Source organism: Trachypithecus francoisi, unplaced genomic scaffold, assembly GCF_009764315.1.
Source record: "Trachypithecus francoisi isolate TF-2019V2 unplaced genomic scaffold, Tfra_2.0 Lachesis_group4, whole genome shotgun sequence".
Lineage (NCBI taxonomy): Eukaryota > Metazoa > Chordata > Mammalia > Primates > Cercopithecidae > Trachypithecus > Trachypithecus francoisi.
In genome coordinates this window covers 99098950-99116957 of record NW_022681469.1, presented here as the reverse complement: position 1 = coordinate 99116957, position 18008 = coordinate 99098950, and the positions used below count along the sequence as shown (strand labels likewise).

General features: G+C 50.1%; 1 long non-coding RNA gene across 1 annotated transcript; it reads right to left on the bottom strand.

Moving 5' to 3' along the window:
• Window positions 1-11036: 11036 nt before the first annotated feature.
• Window positions 11037-17869, bottom strand: LOC117072698. The gene is made up of 3 exons (XR_004432912.1): window positions 17769-17869; window positions 15645-17667; window positions 11037-13567 (listed from the first exon to the last, which is right to left on the bottom strand). It is a non-coding gene; the product is annotated as an uncharacterized LOC117072698 (long non-coding RNA).
• Window positions 17870-18008: the final 139 nt, after the last annotated feature.

The window sequence follows — 18008 nt, the reverse complement described above, 5'->3', positions numbered from 1 at the left end:
CAATTAATCAATTTCTCTTCATCTTTACCATCCTTCATTTGTGTTCTATGTAAACACATTCTGGAAAGAAAATGAAAGGAAGAAAGAAAGGGAGGAAGGGAGGGAGGGAGGAAACAAAGGAGGTAGGGAAGGATGGGAGATGGAAGGAGGGAGATAAAGAGAGAGAAAGAAAGAAAGAAAGAAAAAGAAAGAAAGAAAGAAAGAAGACAGAAAAGGATGGATGGATCCGGTTGAGATGTCTGGATTGTGAAAAAAATTCTTTTTTTTTTTTTGAGGTGGAGTCTCACTCTGTCCACCAGGCTGGAGTGCAGTAGTATGATCTCGGCTCACTACAACCTCTGCCTCCCGGGTTCAAATGATTCCCCTGCCTCAGCCTCCTGAGTAGCTGGGACTACAGGCGCCCGCTACCAAGCCCAGTTACTTTTTGTATTTTTAGTAGGGACGGGGTTTTACCATATTGGCCAGGCTGGTCTCAAACTCCTGACCTTGAGATCCGCCTGCCTCTGCCTCCCGAAGTGCTGGGATTACAGGCGTGAGCCACCATGCCCAGCCTCCTATTTTTAAAATATTTTCTGTCAGCATTATAATAGTAATACCAAGTGTTCAATAAATTATGTCAAGCTCCTACTTTCTAGGATCTTAACAGTTTCCAGAAAGCCTATGTGAGAGGAGCTTGCTGAGAGTCAGAGCTAGAGGGAAGAGATGGGTAGGAGCTGTAAGACCACCTACTGCATAAGAATCTGGTAACAGCATCCTAGACACTACCTCTCACCTCAATATGTGTAACAGGCTTTCCATTCCCTGATAACCTCAACAACCGTTTTACAAAAACCCAGCCGTTTCCCACTTCAAGGCCAAGTATGCCAAAGAGAGAGCTTTCAAAGCTACAGGAAAAGGTGAGGCCTGGATATCTTTTCCCTAGCATTTATCTTAGACAGACCCATATATACACCTAGCCCCTGACCACCTTCCCCACCCACACACACACCTATCCTGGATTCAGTGTATCTAAAGATTCGGATTGTATGCCCTGGAAGCTCAAAGTCCTTGCTTAAAGCCTTAATGAAAGTGTACCACCTTCAATAAGGAGATCAAGACAGCCCTGGGAAGGAATTCATGATCTGCCCTGCTGGAGAGGTTCAAAGAAGGAGCGGGGGTACCCTGCCCTGCTCCCCTAGCTCTCTGAAACTATACAAAGATCATTTCAAGGAAAGCACTACACTTTTTCCCAGAAATGCCTGCCTCACAGAGGTCTACACTGGTGGTTCTTAAGTGGGGGCAATTTTTGCCCCCCAGGGGACATTTGGCAATGTCTGGAGACTTTTCTGGGTGTCTTAACTGGGGTAGGCACTACTGGCATCTATAAGTAGAGGCCAAAGATACTGGTAAACATCTTACAACACACAGGACAGCCCCCATGGCAAGGAATTAATCATCTAGCCCAAAACATCAATATTGCAGAGGTTTGAGAAATCCTGGCCTAGAGCAAACCCCTGCTGCCTTGGAGAAAGCATTCCCTCAGAACTCCTCCAGCCATTTAGGCAGATAGCAGACAGGCGCATCTGGAGGGGAGTCCAAGAGAATCCCTTCTCAGGCCCCAAACTAAGAATGGGGAAGTCTAGCAGACTCCTTCCTCCTTCTGCTTTGCTTCTAGAACACAAAACCCTGGCATCTGAAAAGATTAAATACAATCCATGATTCCCAGCCCGCCAGGCTGCATAACCCTGCCCCTCATATCCTATTTCCCTCCTGCATCCCCTCATTCTTGAAACACAGTTGGAAATTCAAATTGCAATCTTTACTGTCCGGCCCTCAAAGGCTCGGCCTGCTTCCTCTCCCAGGGACAAAGTCTCCTCAACGTCCTGCCTCCCTTTGAGATGAACCCCCAACCTGATTCTTTCACCAACTGTAAGTTTTTCTTCCCCATCTCCCACTACCCCTCCTTCTCTTTCTAATTAAGCTACATCCAGGGGGCTAGGAGGGAGGGGAAAGGATTCTGAAGACTTCCGTGCTGCAGGTTCTGCGGGCCTACAGCCTCATGTTTTTTGTGAGGTGCCAACCACGCTGTGATCATTAAACCCCACAGTGGTGGTGGGGATTTTCTTGTTGCTGTTAACCTGGGAGCCAGCTACATCTTGTTTATCAGACTTGTTTTAATTCAGCTTGGTCAGGTTCCAAGTGTTGAGGTGGAGATTAAAGGCAACTGAAGAATCCAATTAGCTGCCCAGTCTTCTTTAAGTCAAAAACTCAGGTCACAAACTAGATCAAAGTGAAATTATTTCTCGACAGCTCTGTTCATTAAGGGGAGGGTGGGAGCTCACACTGCTAAGCTGGGCTCATTACTGGGACTGGCATTTTAAATACAGTATCTCCCCCAAATTACATGTTTCAGAGGTCAGAGGGAGAAACACAGATTATCTTACATGAGTCTCTGGCTAATAGAAAACAGAAAGCCAAAGAATGAGCATACGACTTCTAGGAAAAGATTTAAATGAGGCTCCAATTTTCCTAGGCAGGCAAACCAAATCTGGAAACTGGAATTGGCACCAATCACTCCCAGGAGAGAATCCCTCCTCCAGGAGATGTAGAGTTGAGAAATCTAGGTCTTCCAGGTGGCTTACCATCTTCTGGAATCCTTCAAAACTCTTTCCGCCCCTTTCCCTGGTTGGGTGCAGCTGCAAGAGAGGCCCTCTCGCTGTGCAGGCAATCCTAGCCCCAGGACCCAAGCAGCCTTTGAAGAAAAACCACTCACCATTTCTGGTCTCTGAATCCCAGGCAGAGTTAGTCCCAGTGGCAACAGACTCCTCATGGGTCTCTCTGCGTTTCTGCAGGTTCTTTTGAATGGGCTGCAGAACAGAAGAGAAGGAGGAGGAGAGTAAAGAAGACCCTGATCAGATTCGCTTTCTATAGGGAGAATCAAACATTGGATTGCTGTGAGGGCACAGTTCTATGGGAGCGAGAGAGAGAGAGAGAGAGAGAGAGAGAGAGAGAGAGACAAAAATTACATTCAAGAGAGCAATCACAGACACATGACCTCTTCAGTGAGCCCTGATTTTGAACTGAACCTGGATATCTACAGAAACAATGGCCTTTTTCCCTGTCCCCTCTTGCTTAGGAAATTCTGCTCAGCCTCTCAGGCAACCAGCTGCCTCTAAGTTAAAAGATCAAATATTTTAGGCCTTCAAAGCTATAGGCTTGGGGGATACCCGAACGTGGTTAAAGTTTATTTTTGCAGGCTTTAAGTTATAGCCACCTCTGAGGTGTCTGCAATCTGAACCAAGAGTGAGACCTGGCCTTAAACTTCCCAGTCTCTCTGGCCCATCCAGGTAGGGCCTCAGAGCAAAGCCACTTGCCCCTGGAAGCCGGACTCTCTGGAAAGGTGGGAGAGAGAAAGGCAGACACAGGGGAGAGGAAAGAACAAGAGGCAGGAACCTGAAAGCTTTAGTCTGCACCTCCTGCCAGGGTCTTGCTGTTCCCAAACGGCTAGTTGCTGCATAACTAACCACCCCCCTCCAAGTCTGGGGGGCCTGGGAAACTTTGTTATGCAGAGGCACTCAAAGCATGGGGTTTACTTTGGGGCTGCAGCCACCCAGGAATCCTACTAGCCTCTTCCTCTCCTTTTCGCTTTGTAGCTACAGCCTGCACCTTCAAGGGGGAGATTGGGAGTGCAGATTTCAGGGAACTACCCCTACTATTGGTGGATCTGAGGGCCCCAGACCCTAAGCCCCAGTAAATGTAGCCCAAAGGGATTCTCTTTAGATGATTCATTTGGAGCAGGAACAAATCACGTCTAGTGGGTTTTGTTTTTCCTCTCTGTGTGAGCGTTTCCCTCCCTGGGGTTTCATCATACTCCCGGATCTTTCCATACTCGCCTGTTCTCCATGCCCTGGGGCTGCAGCAGTGCTGCCAGGCCCCAGAAAACGCACCCTGGATCCCACACAAGTTTTTTTTTAATATGTCCCACACCACCCCACGAGCGCCCAGTAGTTTGGTTTGGTTTTGTTTTAAATCAGCGCCCTAAAACGAGTTTTAAAATCCAGTCTTTTTCTAAAGACAAAGGAGAGGACACTGAGGGCGCCGGCAGTGACTCAAATGGGGTGCCTGCCCTCCTCCCGCAGAGAAGCCCTCGGGCAGGCGCCGGCAGCAGCCTCTCCCCTGCCTCTCGAGGGCCGCCCTTGAGTTTCATGACGAGGATCGCGGAACCAGTGGCTCTCCAGGCTGTCACCCGGGGTGAGAACCTGCACCACTCTGCAGCCCTGTTGATTTTGTCCTAAAAGCCTGAGCGAAATGGAAATACGGGGGGCCGGGGGCGGCTGTTGGCTTGTGAATGCTCGCCTTTGTCCCTCAGGCGGTCGGCCACCAGCCTGGCCATCTGTCCCTCCACTGGTCACTCTCATTTGGCAGGCGGGGCCGCAGACTACATAGGAGGAGGCCGAGGTGCATGTGTCTCGAATGGGGTTAGGTGCCAGCACGAGGCCTTACAAGGTTCCCGGATAGCCCTGGTGCACGCCTTGGCCATCGAAGAGGCGGGAGGGGGACCTGACACGGCGCGGATGTGCCAGACTGGAGGTGGAGGCGGGGGTCCCCCATCCCAGCTGTTCTCCTGGCCCTGCAGCACCCGGGACCCAAAATAGCAAGTTCACCCTGGGTCAGCCTTGCGAGAGCCAACTCGCACCCCACTCCAGGAAGGGCTCAGTCCGCACCTTTGGAGAACTGCTCGCGGGCCCAGGGCGTCGGCCTAGGGGTCACATTTCAACCCGGAGCAGCTTCGGAGGAGTCGAGTCTGGGGAGCAGGGAAGAGCGACCCGATTGGAAGGAAGGTGCCAAAGAGCCCTGGACAGCTGGAATGCCCGACCCTGCCCAAGAAGGGGCCTGCCCGCGGCCGCGAGAGCTCCAGACCACCAGTCTCAGCTGCCACTCAGTGCCTGGCCAAGACGCAGGGCCCGGCCTTCCAGGGCCGCGGGCACCGGGGACCTGCGTGGGCCTCTCCGCTGCGCTCCTCTGCTGGGCGCCCTCTCCCTGGCGCGCCTCTGAACCTGGCATCGAAGCCGCCTGATAGACATTTCGAACAATCCGGGAGAGAAACAAAAAGAACTCAGTTTGCCCGCATAAACGCTGCGAAGTCACTCTCAGTTTCCTGGCTTCTCGTAAAGGTGGCCGGGGCCGTTTACAGTAAGAACGGAATAATGTTTGCGACTGTACGACATAATTATCTCCAGACTTGCCTCTACCCCGCCCCCAGCTAGGGTTTTCACCAGCGAAAGCGGCTAATGCATTTGCACACATTAAACATCTTGAACGCATAATTACAGGCTGCAGACAGGCTGGATAATAAAATATCTCGGCTCGATATTTTTGGAAGTCTTTTGTGACGGTACCTGGAATAAATAACAACCGCTTTCTGTGTCCTCAGCCATCTAACTGCAGCCACCGTTATTTCAGAACACCCCCACCCCACCTCGACGGTGCTTTTGAGAAAAAACGGGGCAGAAGTGAGGGACTTCAGCGGGAGGGTGCGGTCGCCTGGAGAGGTCTCCTGAGCCTGGGATGCGTGTGGGCTTGGAGGACTAGAATAAGGAGAAGAAAATATGTTCCAAGCCCTTAGGGCCCTCTTCCTCATTAGAGGCACACAAGTGGGGCCCTCTAGGCCCCACACCCTCTGGGCACGTGCCCTCCCTGACTCTCTCCCTATTCGAAGACTAAAAAATTTGAAGAAGACGCAGACCACATGTTCCTACCTCACAATCTCTCTGAAAAGAGCGTCTCTATACTGAGCCGGCTCCTGTCACCTGAAAAATCTGCTGGAAAAGAAAGCTGGATATTGAAGCAGCAAGACTCAGAGGAAGAAGCTGCTGGTTAGTTTCTGGCTGGTTATTTTCTTCCACAGAGGCCTGGGACTCTAGCTTCCCTTGAGTCTTAGTTGCTTTGTCTGTAAAATGGAGATGATTATAATAACCTCGGGACCAACTTCACAGGTTGTTAGGAGGAAAAACTTAAAAAAATTTTTATTGCCATATAACTTACGTATAGCAAAGCATACAAATCTTAAGCCCCCAGTTCACTGAATTTTATATATGTATACATTTGTGTAACTACTACAAAGATCAAGATAAAGAGTATTAACAGCCCCCAGAAGCCCATGAAGAAGCACTTTGAGAACTAATTTTAGACGGTGATAGTGTTATCTCTAAGTCAAGAGATCAATAGGTCAGTCTAGTATGTGGCCCTTGAAGACACTTGATAGTGTCTTCAAGACAAGAATTGACAAACCAAATATACATGTCAAGGGGCTGTGGGAATCTCTGGTCTGGAGGGTCATTTGTAGGCCTTTTCTACAAACCCTAGGCATTCAGGGATTGGGGGAAAATTGAATATCAGGCTTTAATTCGTTTTGAGACAATGGCGTTCTCTTTTGTGAATGGCTGGGGCTTTATGTCTTTGGCTGGCATGTTCATTTACAAGTTAGGGGTAAGCCCAGAGAGAGAGGCCTGAGAACCTCTCCCAGGGGATGGAAATCTGAGTTGATGTCCATAAGACAAAGATTCAAGCCTTGGGGTAACTTATTTCAGTGTTCTCCCCTGAATCCAAGTCTGGTATAATGTGTGGAGGAAATTCCCCAAAGGAATATTTGGCCATGAGATACATAGGGTATCCAGTTTTCTGAAAAGTATAACCGCAATAGCTAATCGATGCAATTGGTTCTCTTCACAAACAATACAAAATATTTTATAGAAAAAAAAATTCTCTGCTCAGATTTTCTGAACACCAATTCTTCCCAGAGGTGGCCACTGTTACTGATCACTTGTCTGTCCTTCTAGCTCTTTTGTACATTCCCTCTTTTTTAAAAGCACAGTGGTAGCTCTCACTATACATGCTGCCCTGTTCTTAGAGCTTTTCCTAAACACTGCCCATGACAATTCTCCATGACAGGTATACTGGCTCAGAAAGATATGCTCAGACCCAGTGACTCAGCCCAGATAAAATTGAAGCTAACCTCGTCTAGCCTGACACACAGAAGGGCTGCTTTAGCCTGGGTTCTAGATCCTGGCCTACAGTTTATGGGTCTGGCGACCTTAAAAACAATCAGCTAACTTGGCCGCACCATCATTACCAGCACCCCCTTTCTCCCTAGGGGAGCAGAGCCATGGGGAGGAGGCAATAAGGCACTGACCATGAGTAGACCCTCAACCATTTTCTGGAGTCAGGGGAAATTGAAAGTACTTCTTGGAATTTTTAACTATTCTGTCTAGCAGCTATAAAAACTGTGCTCAGGTCATTAGCCCACCCTGGGTGTCTACCTCCGATCCCATTTCCTTAGTCCTCTTTGGAACTCGATGGGGTGGCCCTGGGCCTGGCCCCCACCCAGGCCTGACAGAGGCAGGAGGGTATGGCGGGGGCCTAGGGCTTTTCCCCAGACCTTGGACCCCGCAGCGTCTGCCAGGAGACGTCGGAGGAAACGCGTTTACCACCTGGGCGACCTTGACTGCAGCCGATTAAAGTTTAATCCGAGGTGTGTGCTCAGACTTGCCATGTTATTTAAACACATCAAAGGTCATAAAAAGATTCCAATGGCGTGAGCCGCTCCGACGCGGGCCCGCAGGGAGCCAGCATTTGATTCGGGTGGATTTCCAGAGCCAGGATTTAGAGCGCAGGGCGGGAAGGGGAGTACAGGAAAAAAAAGGGAAAAGTCAGCTTTCACAGAGGAACGCCAGACTTCAAAAAGCGGCAGGGGAAACCGAGTCTCGGCCCGGGGAGCAGAGACAGCGTCCTTCAATTCCGATTAACTGGGAAGACATCTAGCGGAAAGAGGTCGCAACTGCAGCGGTGTCCTGCGAGCATCCTCCGCCGCCGCCCACAGCGACTGCAACCTCCCGGATTGGATGGGTGTCGGAGGCCTCAAAAAGAAGCCTCTCTCTCCCTGGCCTCCCCGTCGACAGTGGAGTGCTTACTCTATTGCCTGCATGATTGCAGGGCTGGGACTGGGCTCCCACCCAGGGCAGAGGCGAAATTTCCACCTTGAAAGAAAGATCTAGCTGCCCACCGAAAGCACCCGGCCCAGGATCTCTGAATTCCCATCTAACCCTTCCTGGAGCTCCTGATCCTAAGGGGGGCAAATCCCTGGAGCGCCCATATGTAGGTTCTCCTGAAGGGTACTGAGCGGCTCTGGGGACCAGCAGATTGCTGCAGAAGTTAAGTGAGGCCAGGGGCCCCCATGCAAAACCGCTGGAACTACAGACTGCTGCCCACCAGGCCTTTGGCAGAGCACAGGAGCCTAGCTTCTTAGGATTCAAAGGTGACATTTTCCCTATCTCTGCCGTGGGGCCATCCGGTCAGACCTGATCCTGGCTGCCTTCTTGCATCCAGATTCTAATTTCTGTGAAGGATTGGCCTCTCTCACAACCCCATGGAAATGAGCCCCACATATAGAGAGCTGGCTCTTATCTGAGCTCCTCTGGCCCCACCAGCACCTCCGAACCTTATGGCCAAAAGATGGAGAACTCTGTGCAGGCCTCCCCATGTGCCTCGGAGATGCTCACTGCAGGTTCTCTATTGGGTGCCTTCACCTGCTTCAGATGGGGTCCCCCTTGTAGGGACATGCCTCCTTGCTGACCACTTTGGCTGAGTCTGAGTCTGAGTCTGAGTTCTCCTTTCTCAGTCTTTGTTTTTTTTTTTTAGACAGGGTCTCACTCTTTTGCCCAGGCTGGAGCATAGTGGTACTATCACGGCTCACTTCAGCCTCGACTTGCTGGGGATCAAGCGATCCTCCCACCTCAGCCTTCCCATAGCTGGGACCACAGGCACATGCTACCACACCTGGCTAATTTTTGTGTGTTTTTTTTTTTTTTAAAGAAACTGGGTTTCACCATGTTGCCCAGGCTCTCTCAGTCTGTTAGTTGTGGCATTAGATCATCCTAAAGTTGTCAGGAAGTGTGGCACCAGTATATTCCTTTTGGGAATGGTACAGAAGGCCAAGGAACCATGTTCCACATTTCAATGTATGAATCCCAGGACATTGTGGAGCCCCCACAGGCAGCTCCACCGATAGACTTTGCAGGCCTTCTGTAGAAGGGATTCATGCTCAAGTCCCTGGGACTAGCATCGGCCCAGCCTCTGGGAAGCAGCTTCTTCCTTTTTCATTTTACCCATCAAGTTGCCTACCATACTCCTCCAGGGTTTGCACTCTCCCTGATTCTCAAATGAAGGCTCAAGGGACCCTGTTCTTTGGCTTTTTTACACAACCCCCTACAATCCCCCCTGAAAAAATGGAAGAACTGGAAATGGTGGAAGAGGATATTCTAGCAAATGCCTTGAAATCCTTCACTGAGACATTAGCCATCTCTTATCACTCACAGAAGTGTTTCCCCAAAGGGGTATAAGGGCTATGACTCCTTCTGTGCTCCCACCAATCACCTAATGACTGGATAAACCTCAGGTAGGAAGACTCCCTTATGTTTTATTTAATCAGCTACAGACTATTAAAGTAGCAGTGGGTAAGGGCTAGGGGAAGAAAGGACTGTAGCTGGGCTAACCAGACTTAACTTCAGAAAAACTGAGACCAGGATCATATCACAAGTGAACCTGGGATCCAAGGGCCTGGATCAGTCCAGGTTCCACACTGAGTTCCAATGGGCTGCTGTGTGTGCTTGGAGCACAGCTGATCCCTTAATCCTTTCAACCTGAGACAGACAGACAGACACACACACACACACACACACACACCACGATCCAGAAAGTCCCCTCCCAGCTCACCTGGTTAGGCCCACACTGGACCCCTGGCTGGATTCCACACCCCCAGCCAATCAACTCTGCTCTGCTCCCAGCAGAAATCACACGGACTTCTATTCCTCAGGGTGACAAACGAGTCTGCTTGCTCTTGGTGACATCAAATTACTTTGCACCAGCCTAGGGTCCCATGACCTGACATAACCTCACATTAGATCCTAGAAATGTAAAGAAATATGGCCTTTTAAAAAGTGGCTGAGAGCAGGTAATTGCTAGCAGGCTTGAAGGGTTGTCCCAAGCTCAGCTCTCGACCTCTGCCTCCGAAGCTGATAGCAGCAGGAATTCACGTGTTTGGACTCTCTATGGGGAGAAGGTCGAGCCTGCATTTAACTCCGGACAATAATCAGATTCTCAAAGGTTGTTTTTGAGCAGTTACAGAAATCACAGGGAGGCTTGGGACCTAAAAGGCAAGGAAGACTCAACAGCGGCACCACCCCCACTAACCCCCAAGCCAGGCTTCCGCAAAGAACAGGCTTCAGCAGAGAATGGGCTTCTGCTGAGCTTTAAAAACAGGCCATCTTTGAGCTGCTGTAGCTTAAATTTTTGTGGAGAATTACAGTTTCATTGCTTCTTATTCTTCTCCCTCCCATCTCTCCCTTCCTCTTTGTCTCCTGGCTTGTCTGTGGCTTCTCTCTTCCCCTCTCCCTCTTCCTCCGAATTGTTTGACTTCTACAGTCCCCACCCTTACCCTGACCCAAGCCCTCACCCCTGTGGTGAACTCCATCTTAGGATCAAGAGACATAGGATCCATAAACCCACCACTGTGCCCAAGGCTTGGTAGGAGTCGATCTTGCTGATACCCCACAGACAGTGGGCAGAGAGCTCATGGCTTCTGCAACATACAGTTGGAGTCATTCGAGATTATTGTAAAATATGTACACACACTTTCTTCTCTTTTTAAATTTACATACCCCTTATGAGTTTCATCAAATAGCTCTTTTCTAATACCATGAGAATTTATATACTTAGTGTAAAAGCATCCCAGATATTTAATCACTACTCAAAAAAATTAATTAAGAAACCATAAACAACCCAAATACAAAATACTGCCATAGAAAAGATGATCAGTATCCACTCAGACAAGTGGGGTCAGAATTTATTAAGCAGCCGGGTAGTGTAAAAGTTGTCAAATTCAACAGTGTGCTATTTTCTGTTTTTACCGTTTTGCTTTCTGAAGTTGCCAAGGCTTTCAGTTAAGTCACTTTCAGAGTTTGATGGGGAGAATCATGCTCATTGTAAATTAGACTACCAGATTAAAACAAAAGAAACCATAACACCTTTATTCATTATTTAAAAAAAAAATCCCTTATTGCTAGGGGGATATTTTCAATGCTCGGCATTGAATTTCTTTCTGAAAACTGCAGCTGTTCTGATGAGCCATCAATTCAGTGCAAACTTTCCTAGTTTAATCATTAGAAATTTCTTTTGAGTTTCTGCCAGGGGAGGAGTTGTGCTGAAATGGAATATAGTCATTTACCCACTAATAAGTGAATACATGTCAATTTAGGACACACTGAGGACTGAGGTATGTTTTTTGTGTTCCCCCATAATTCTGACGCAGCAACAGAAAATTTCTATTAAAGGACGATTCACTCATATAAAAAGGTAACATAAATCTTCCTCTTTCATATGTAATTTTTAGAAAGACGAGACAAGATTTTTAGGCAAGATGGGTCTACCTCTCAAACCCCTCTTTTGTCCAGCTTACTCCTGGGTGAACCCTCAAGTTTTTTCTAGAGTTTCATTGCAATAACCCCAGTTCAAGTCCTTTTGCTCAATCTTGAAATATAACAGATCTTCGAAATCCTATGGTGGGGGTGAAATGATGTGATGCTATCTGGGATTTACTTCAAAATACTAAAGAGAGAGAGAGAGAGGAAGTGGATAATAAAACATTTGAAGATGAAATTATAATAGGGGTCAAAACTAGGAGCTGGGTACATAGGGGTTTGTTATGCTTATGTGTGTGTTTGACAAAGTCCATAATAAAAGGATTAAAAAAAAAACTGTGTGGGGCAAAGGTGGAAAAACTATCCCTGCCAAAGGGCTACCAAAAAACAAAAAAGTGGTCTGTTGGTTAGCACCTGTAGTTGCCCATTCCTAATTCTTGATTTCCAGAAACAGAAAACGACCTTACTCCCTTTTCATTTCTCTGGAGTCAGCGGCCAACCCTGATGCTTTCTTTCCGGTAAACTCCCTCTCCCAACCCATAAACTGAATATCTAAACCCAAGGTTGGGGGCTGATTAATGGAGCTTCCGTACTCAGCTCCCCTCACCAGAGTGTAAATACCCATAAAAACTAATATCAGAAGTTCGTACTGAGCGCTTCGTTTCCCTGAGAGCTGGGCGGAACGGGGCTAGAGCCGCGGGACAAAGGAACCGCGGCTCCTCCTTGAACAGTGCCGGGTGCTCTAAACTCGCTCAGCGAAGGTCCCTGGAGCCAGATGGAGGTTCTGGGGAGGACATGTGAACCGGGCAACGCCAGTCCACGACTCACCTTCCACGGGGGACAGGTGTATTTACAAAGCCACAGGAGAGGGAATGGTGAGTGGTCGGAAAAGTGAGTTAGGAGATGCGCCAGCGAAGTAGGTCACCAGGCTGGTCCGACAGGGTGAATTTTTTTTCGTAGGGCTGGTTATGATGCCTGTATTTCACCCACATGACATTGGATGTGCACATTCACTCTGTGTGTATACGCACGTTTGATGCGTGAATGTGCGTGCATATCGAGGCACACACATCGTTATAATTACAGCATATAACGTGCCCATAAAACTCTGATCACACCTCAGTGTGTACTTGAAGGGGTCCTGAGTTCCCCTTCCTCGTCGCTGCGCTGGTGAATTTCCTTCCCTCCGTCGCGTTGTGCAATAAGAATTCGCAGCTGGGAACAGGGCCGTGGGAGTTCTTAGGAGTCTAGGGCGAGATGGACCCCCGCGGGCGCAGGCCGCCTGGCTGCCTGCGCCGCTTTCTCAGCGAGAAAGCCGAGCCCGGCTTTCGTTCAAACACCCTACTTCCTTCAAACGCTCGAAGTCTTCAGTGTATTTGTTGACTTAAAGAATGCACTGCCCAGTCCTGGTTTCCTGTTTTGTTGCGAGCGTAAGCATCAAGCTAGGGTGGGGGTGGGCGCCCGAGGGTAAAATTCCTTTGGGCCAGTGGCAGAGTCGGGTACAGAGACCCCTCGTCCTCTTCACGTCGCAGCCGGACGGAATTCTCCGGGCCGTCCCGCGCTCGCCCAGCGCCCCGGCTGAGTGACCCGCAGGTCACTCCTTGGGTGGCACGGGCCCCACAGTCCAGCAAGCCGATGTCCCCTGCGGGCTGGCCGCGGACTGCGAGAAGGCATTTCCTCCTTCCGGCCGAGCCCTTCTCCAAGCTCCCTCTGCTTCTAACGCACGCTCCGGTCCTTTACGCGAAGTCTGTCTTCAGCTCCAGTGAAGAGCGATCAGTGGCACTGTCGGAGGAAAGAGCTCTTCCACCACCGCCGCCGCTGCCACGGCCGCCGCCGGCTTCGAAGTCACCTAGGCCTCCCAGAGCTGAGTTTTGGAGGCCGGAGTTTGCGCCAACTCTGGGGAGTCCAGGCGCGGCTGGCCAAGGCTTTGCAGTGGAGGATGCTACTCATGGGAGTCTGGAACCTGGTTGTTCTGAAATGGTGTGTGTCCGGTGGAGATCTCCTTGCTCAGGGACTCTCTGGGGGAAACAGGGCAGGGCTGTACTCAAATTGGAGTTTTCCTTGAGCTCCTGCCGTATTTTCTGAGGCCCTGTGCACTAGTGGCTTTGTGGTACCTGGAAACAAACAAACAAACAAACAAACAAAAAAAGAACTCTACAGGCAGCAGGAGAGCTGCTCCTCCAAAAATCTGCTGTCCTTGAGATCCACCCCATGAAGGGATCTTAAAGGCAAAGTGGGGGTCCCTGTGGATCTTCCTGGACCTTGCACTTCCACTTTCACCATGTTAACATTTGGTCACCAGAGTGACCGTAGCCCAAAACTATCCCCACAGCCTCAAGCCTTTTACTGCCTTATTATTGTTTCAAATGCACAAAAATCTAGAACAAAAGCTTGAGTGAGTGACTCAATGTGCCATTTCCCTGTCCACTGGCTAACTTCAACCCAGATCTCAGGACCTACCAACCCTTTCCCCTTAAGAAAGAGGGTACAGCTTCCACCTGATGGGGACACTCAAAATTCCCTCCGTAAGCAGAGCAGTCCCCCACTTGCTCCTTTCCCAAATGATCTGCTCAAGTTTGGCTACACTGTTTGAAGATTTTGTCTTTTCTCTTTCTCTCTCTTCAGCCCCTCAACCAGTTTTTCCTCTGGATCTTTCTTCCTTTGCCATTATCTCTGTGCCCCAGCCCACCTAGGATGGGAGAGAGTGGGTTAAGATGTCCTGCAAAAGTGGCTTGTAAAGCTGCTTGGATACATTAAAAGCACATGAATATCCTGAAATACAAAGTGTCTTTAGAACCAACCAAGGAATGTTTATCCTAATGCTGGATGAATACAAAGAAATGGTGCCAGGGAGCAGTGCTGACAGCCTCCTTGGAGTTAAAGTGAGAGCAGGTAAATTTCATTTGCTAATGAAAATCAAACTCGATTAAAACCTGGTTTCCCTTTGTCCTTTTCTCCTCCAACGCTGGGAGCCCAGAGCCCCGTGGACCAGGCTGGCATCCAGTCCCCCAACCAGAAAAACCTAGCCACAGTCTTTTTCTTCAGTGAGAAGCTTTTGGGCAACCAAACCCTGCAGGGCACCCTGGCCTACCCCAGGAGGTAAGAAGCCTTGTCAGCCAAGGCATTTTGGAACACTGAGAAATGCTCTGGTAACAAAGGCCGTGCTGCAGAAACTACCCTCCAGTTCTTCCTGCGCTGCCCTCTCAGGGCTCCTCTGGGGAAATCGGTGCACCACGCAGTACCTGGGAAATGACTGCAGCCTCTCCCACCTCTCCCACCTCTACACATGCAGCACTCTGCTTGGCTGTCATGCCTAAGGTGCCACCGCTGCCGGCCGATCCTAGTGGGTGCCCTGGCTTCCCCAGTCTAACCCATGAGGAGTCTGAGAATATGAAATTGTCAGGTTGATGGTGTCTCTATGCAATCCTATAGGAATTCTTGAGCCTGGAGAACAAAAAATCAGAGGGACAGACAGCTCAGAAGGTCAGGACCCATTACTTTGGCAGGCAAGCAAATCTTGACCTTGCCGTTGGGAAAAGAGGAAGAATGCTAGGAGGATCTGTGCTTGCTTCCCAGAGCACACTTGCCTTAATTTTCCTCCAACCTTTCTTTTGCCACAGCAAGTCAATTTGTTGGCTGCCTGGCAGGGAAAGAAATTATATTGGGAACCATTAAGAAATGTCTTATCTCCCTCAGCAGAAGACAGGGAAGGAAGATTATTCTTGCTTAAAAGCGAGTAGAAATTCTGAAACTCAGACCCAAAATTATTCAGAGCTTGTTCTCCTTCTACAAACCACCTCCACTGATTGGTGGCTACAACTCAATACTGACAGGACATGCAGACATTTGAAAACAGTGGGGGCATGCCAGGACGCCATGGACATGTCTGGTAGAAAAATAAAATATATATTGAGATCCAAGACAAGAAGAGAACAAGCAGGGTGCGTTCTTCTAAGTAAGCATGTTTTGAGAGGGATTTTTTTGTTTTGTTTTTGTGGTTGTTGTTGTTATTGTTTTAACATGGGGGAACTAAGAAAAGCCCAGATAAATTTGATCGCTAAAGGTGCACCACAAATCTCAATAATTCAGGCCCCAAGCTCTTTCTTGGCGAGAGCGCCACATTTAAGGAGCAAAGCTTAATTTGAGACGCAATCCAAAGCCTTCCCCCAGCACCATCCCTCCCAGACAAACCTGCTTGTGGCTTCTCGGCCGACAAGATGAAATCTTGTCTCACCAATTTTGGTGAGGAGGGACCCAGTCGTCTGTGGAGCTGAGGCCCTTTCTCTGTGCGCAGGGTTCGGGGCTCCGGTGAAGTGGAAGGGGGAGGGAAGAATGTGGAGCCGGCGTTGGCCGCAGTGTGCACCGGCAGCTGCGCTATGGCCAGAGGTGAGCTGGCACAGGCGCAGGCTAGTGGGGGCTCCCCAAGCTGTGTTTTCGTTTTTCCGGGTCTGGCTGGAAAACCGAAGACGCTCAAAGCCCTAGCTGAGTAGGGCGGAGGCAGAGAAGAGTCGGTAAACACCGCCCCAAAAACCCCACGAAGGCACCAAAAAATTCTGGGCAGCCGAACTGAGTCAGAGCTGAGAACTTTAAAAAGAGAGAGAAAATTAAGCGTGAGGGCATGTGGGCAATGGGCCTTTTGCTGCTGCCCGGGTCTCCACGCTTGCATGGCAGTTCTCATGCTGGCTAGACTGCAACTTTCAACTTGACCTTGGCCTCCAGCCGTGTCTGACCCGTATGTAAAACCGCCTTCAAGTCCCCAGGAACAGGGGCCTCGAACCCTACTCTGTCTCTTTGTCACTGTGAGTTTTACAATGCCACTTGGAGGGAGGAAGGGGGGTGGTGAAAGGGCCAGAAAGTAACAGAAAAGGCAAGTCCCTACAGAAGCTAGTTCCTGAGTCTGCAAATGACCAGTCAGGGAGAAGGTAAACTGGGGGCAAATCAATATTTACCCAGAACTGCTAAAAAGTCAAGAAGGAAAGGGCACACTTGGAAGGGGGGGTGGTGGCTGGTGTGGTGGTCATAGAAGGTTTTATTGGGCGACACTTACATTGGTCAGGACAAACCCAGGATCAGGACAGATAAATGCCCAAGCCCAGCCACATTGGTCTGGACGCTGCAGGAAGACCAGGGGCCTTAGAGAGCAGATGGTGGGGTGTGTGTGGGGGGGGTGGTATGCGTGCTGCTCTGAGTTTAGGGCTGAGTGTGCAAGCTAGGAGCAGAGGACAGGTCCAAGCCTGGCTTCTCACTAGTCAGCCTAGGGTGAAAAAGAATCCAGCACTCTCCCCAGCACTATTCCGGTAATGTGCCCACTTTCACTTTGAACACTTGTTCCTCTTCTAGGCATCTCACCAGCTCACAGTAGTGAATCAGGAAGTGGAAGTATGTGACCCTAAAGCAGCAGGACCCCCAGAGCCCCTCGTCAAAACATGGCAGCTGCAAGAGGGGTCGCTGCTTGGTTCTTCAGCACTAACACACTGCCTTGCTACCAATAAAAGGTTGCATTTCCCAGGCACAGAGGAAAGGCTTCTTGGGCTGGTTCTTGGGCAAAGAAGGACTAGGCATCCTCTGCAGGCTGGAGATCCTACTTGAGGGGAAGGCAGGAAGTGGCCCCAAAGAGCCCCTTTTTCTTGTCCCAAAATAGAGTGAAACAGTGGGTTCCCAGGTTCCTGGAGAGTCAGGTCCGGTCCACAAAGAAGCTGGAGGCGTTAGGGCCCAGAAGGGGGGCTTGAGTCCCAGCCAGAAGCCCAGCTGGGGCTTGTTCCTTTTAAGCCCCTTCCAGAACAAGCCAGCCACACTGGCAAGGTGGGAGCATGGATGAATGGTGCACACGGATCGCTCACTCTATCTCAGAGTCTCTGGAGGAGGAAGCGTTGTTACAGGGTCAGAGCAAGGAACAGGCTGTATACCTAAGTGTGTGAGTGCGAGTGAGTGTGTCAGTGTACACGGTGTTTGCGTGTGTGATGAGTCGTTCTGAGTCTATGGGTCTAAATGCAAACATATGAAATTGCTTACTAACAGTGTGGAGAGGGAAGGGATAGGGGGCTTCTAAATGCAGTCCAAGCCTCCAGTGGAATGTCCTAGGATATCCGCAGGAACCGACAAGCAGCAAACACCCTGCCACTGTTTCCCTGGAAAGAGCAAAATCGCAACTCCATGGAAGCCGAAGGCGCCGATGTCCGTCCTAGGGTCTCACTGCAGAAATAAGCGCTGGTTCCTGGAAAGAAAACAGCCCCAGAGGCCCCAGGAAACACCCATTCTGAGCTAGGCTGGTCCCGTCCTCCCCACTCTCCCATCCCTGACGGCCGGCAGAATTACCTGACCTGTCCCCACCGCTCCAGATCGCAACCCAATCGCGAGCCCACCTCCCCTCCCCGCCTGGTTGCGCGGGTCTGGGCCCCACTGGGATGAAGGGAGGGAAGAGGGGAGGAGATGGGGCCGCCCTTCCTTCCCTGCCCCACCCGCACGTTCCCCCGCCTCTCCCCCCGGTGAATGGTGCGCGGCCGCGCGGCTGGCGCTGGCGCTGGGGATGGCGCGGGCCGCGGCGCGGACGGCGGG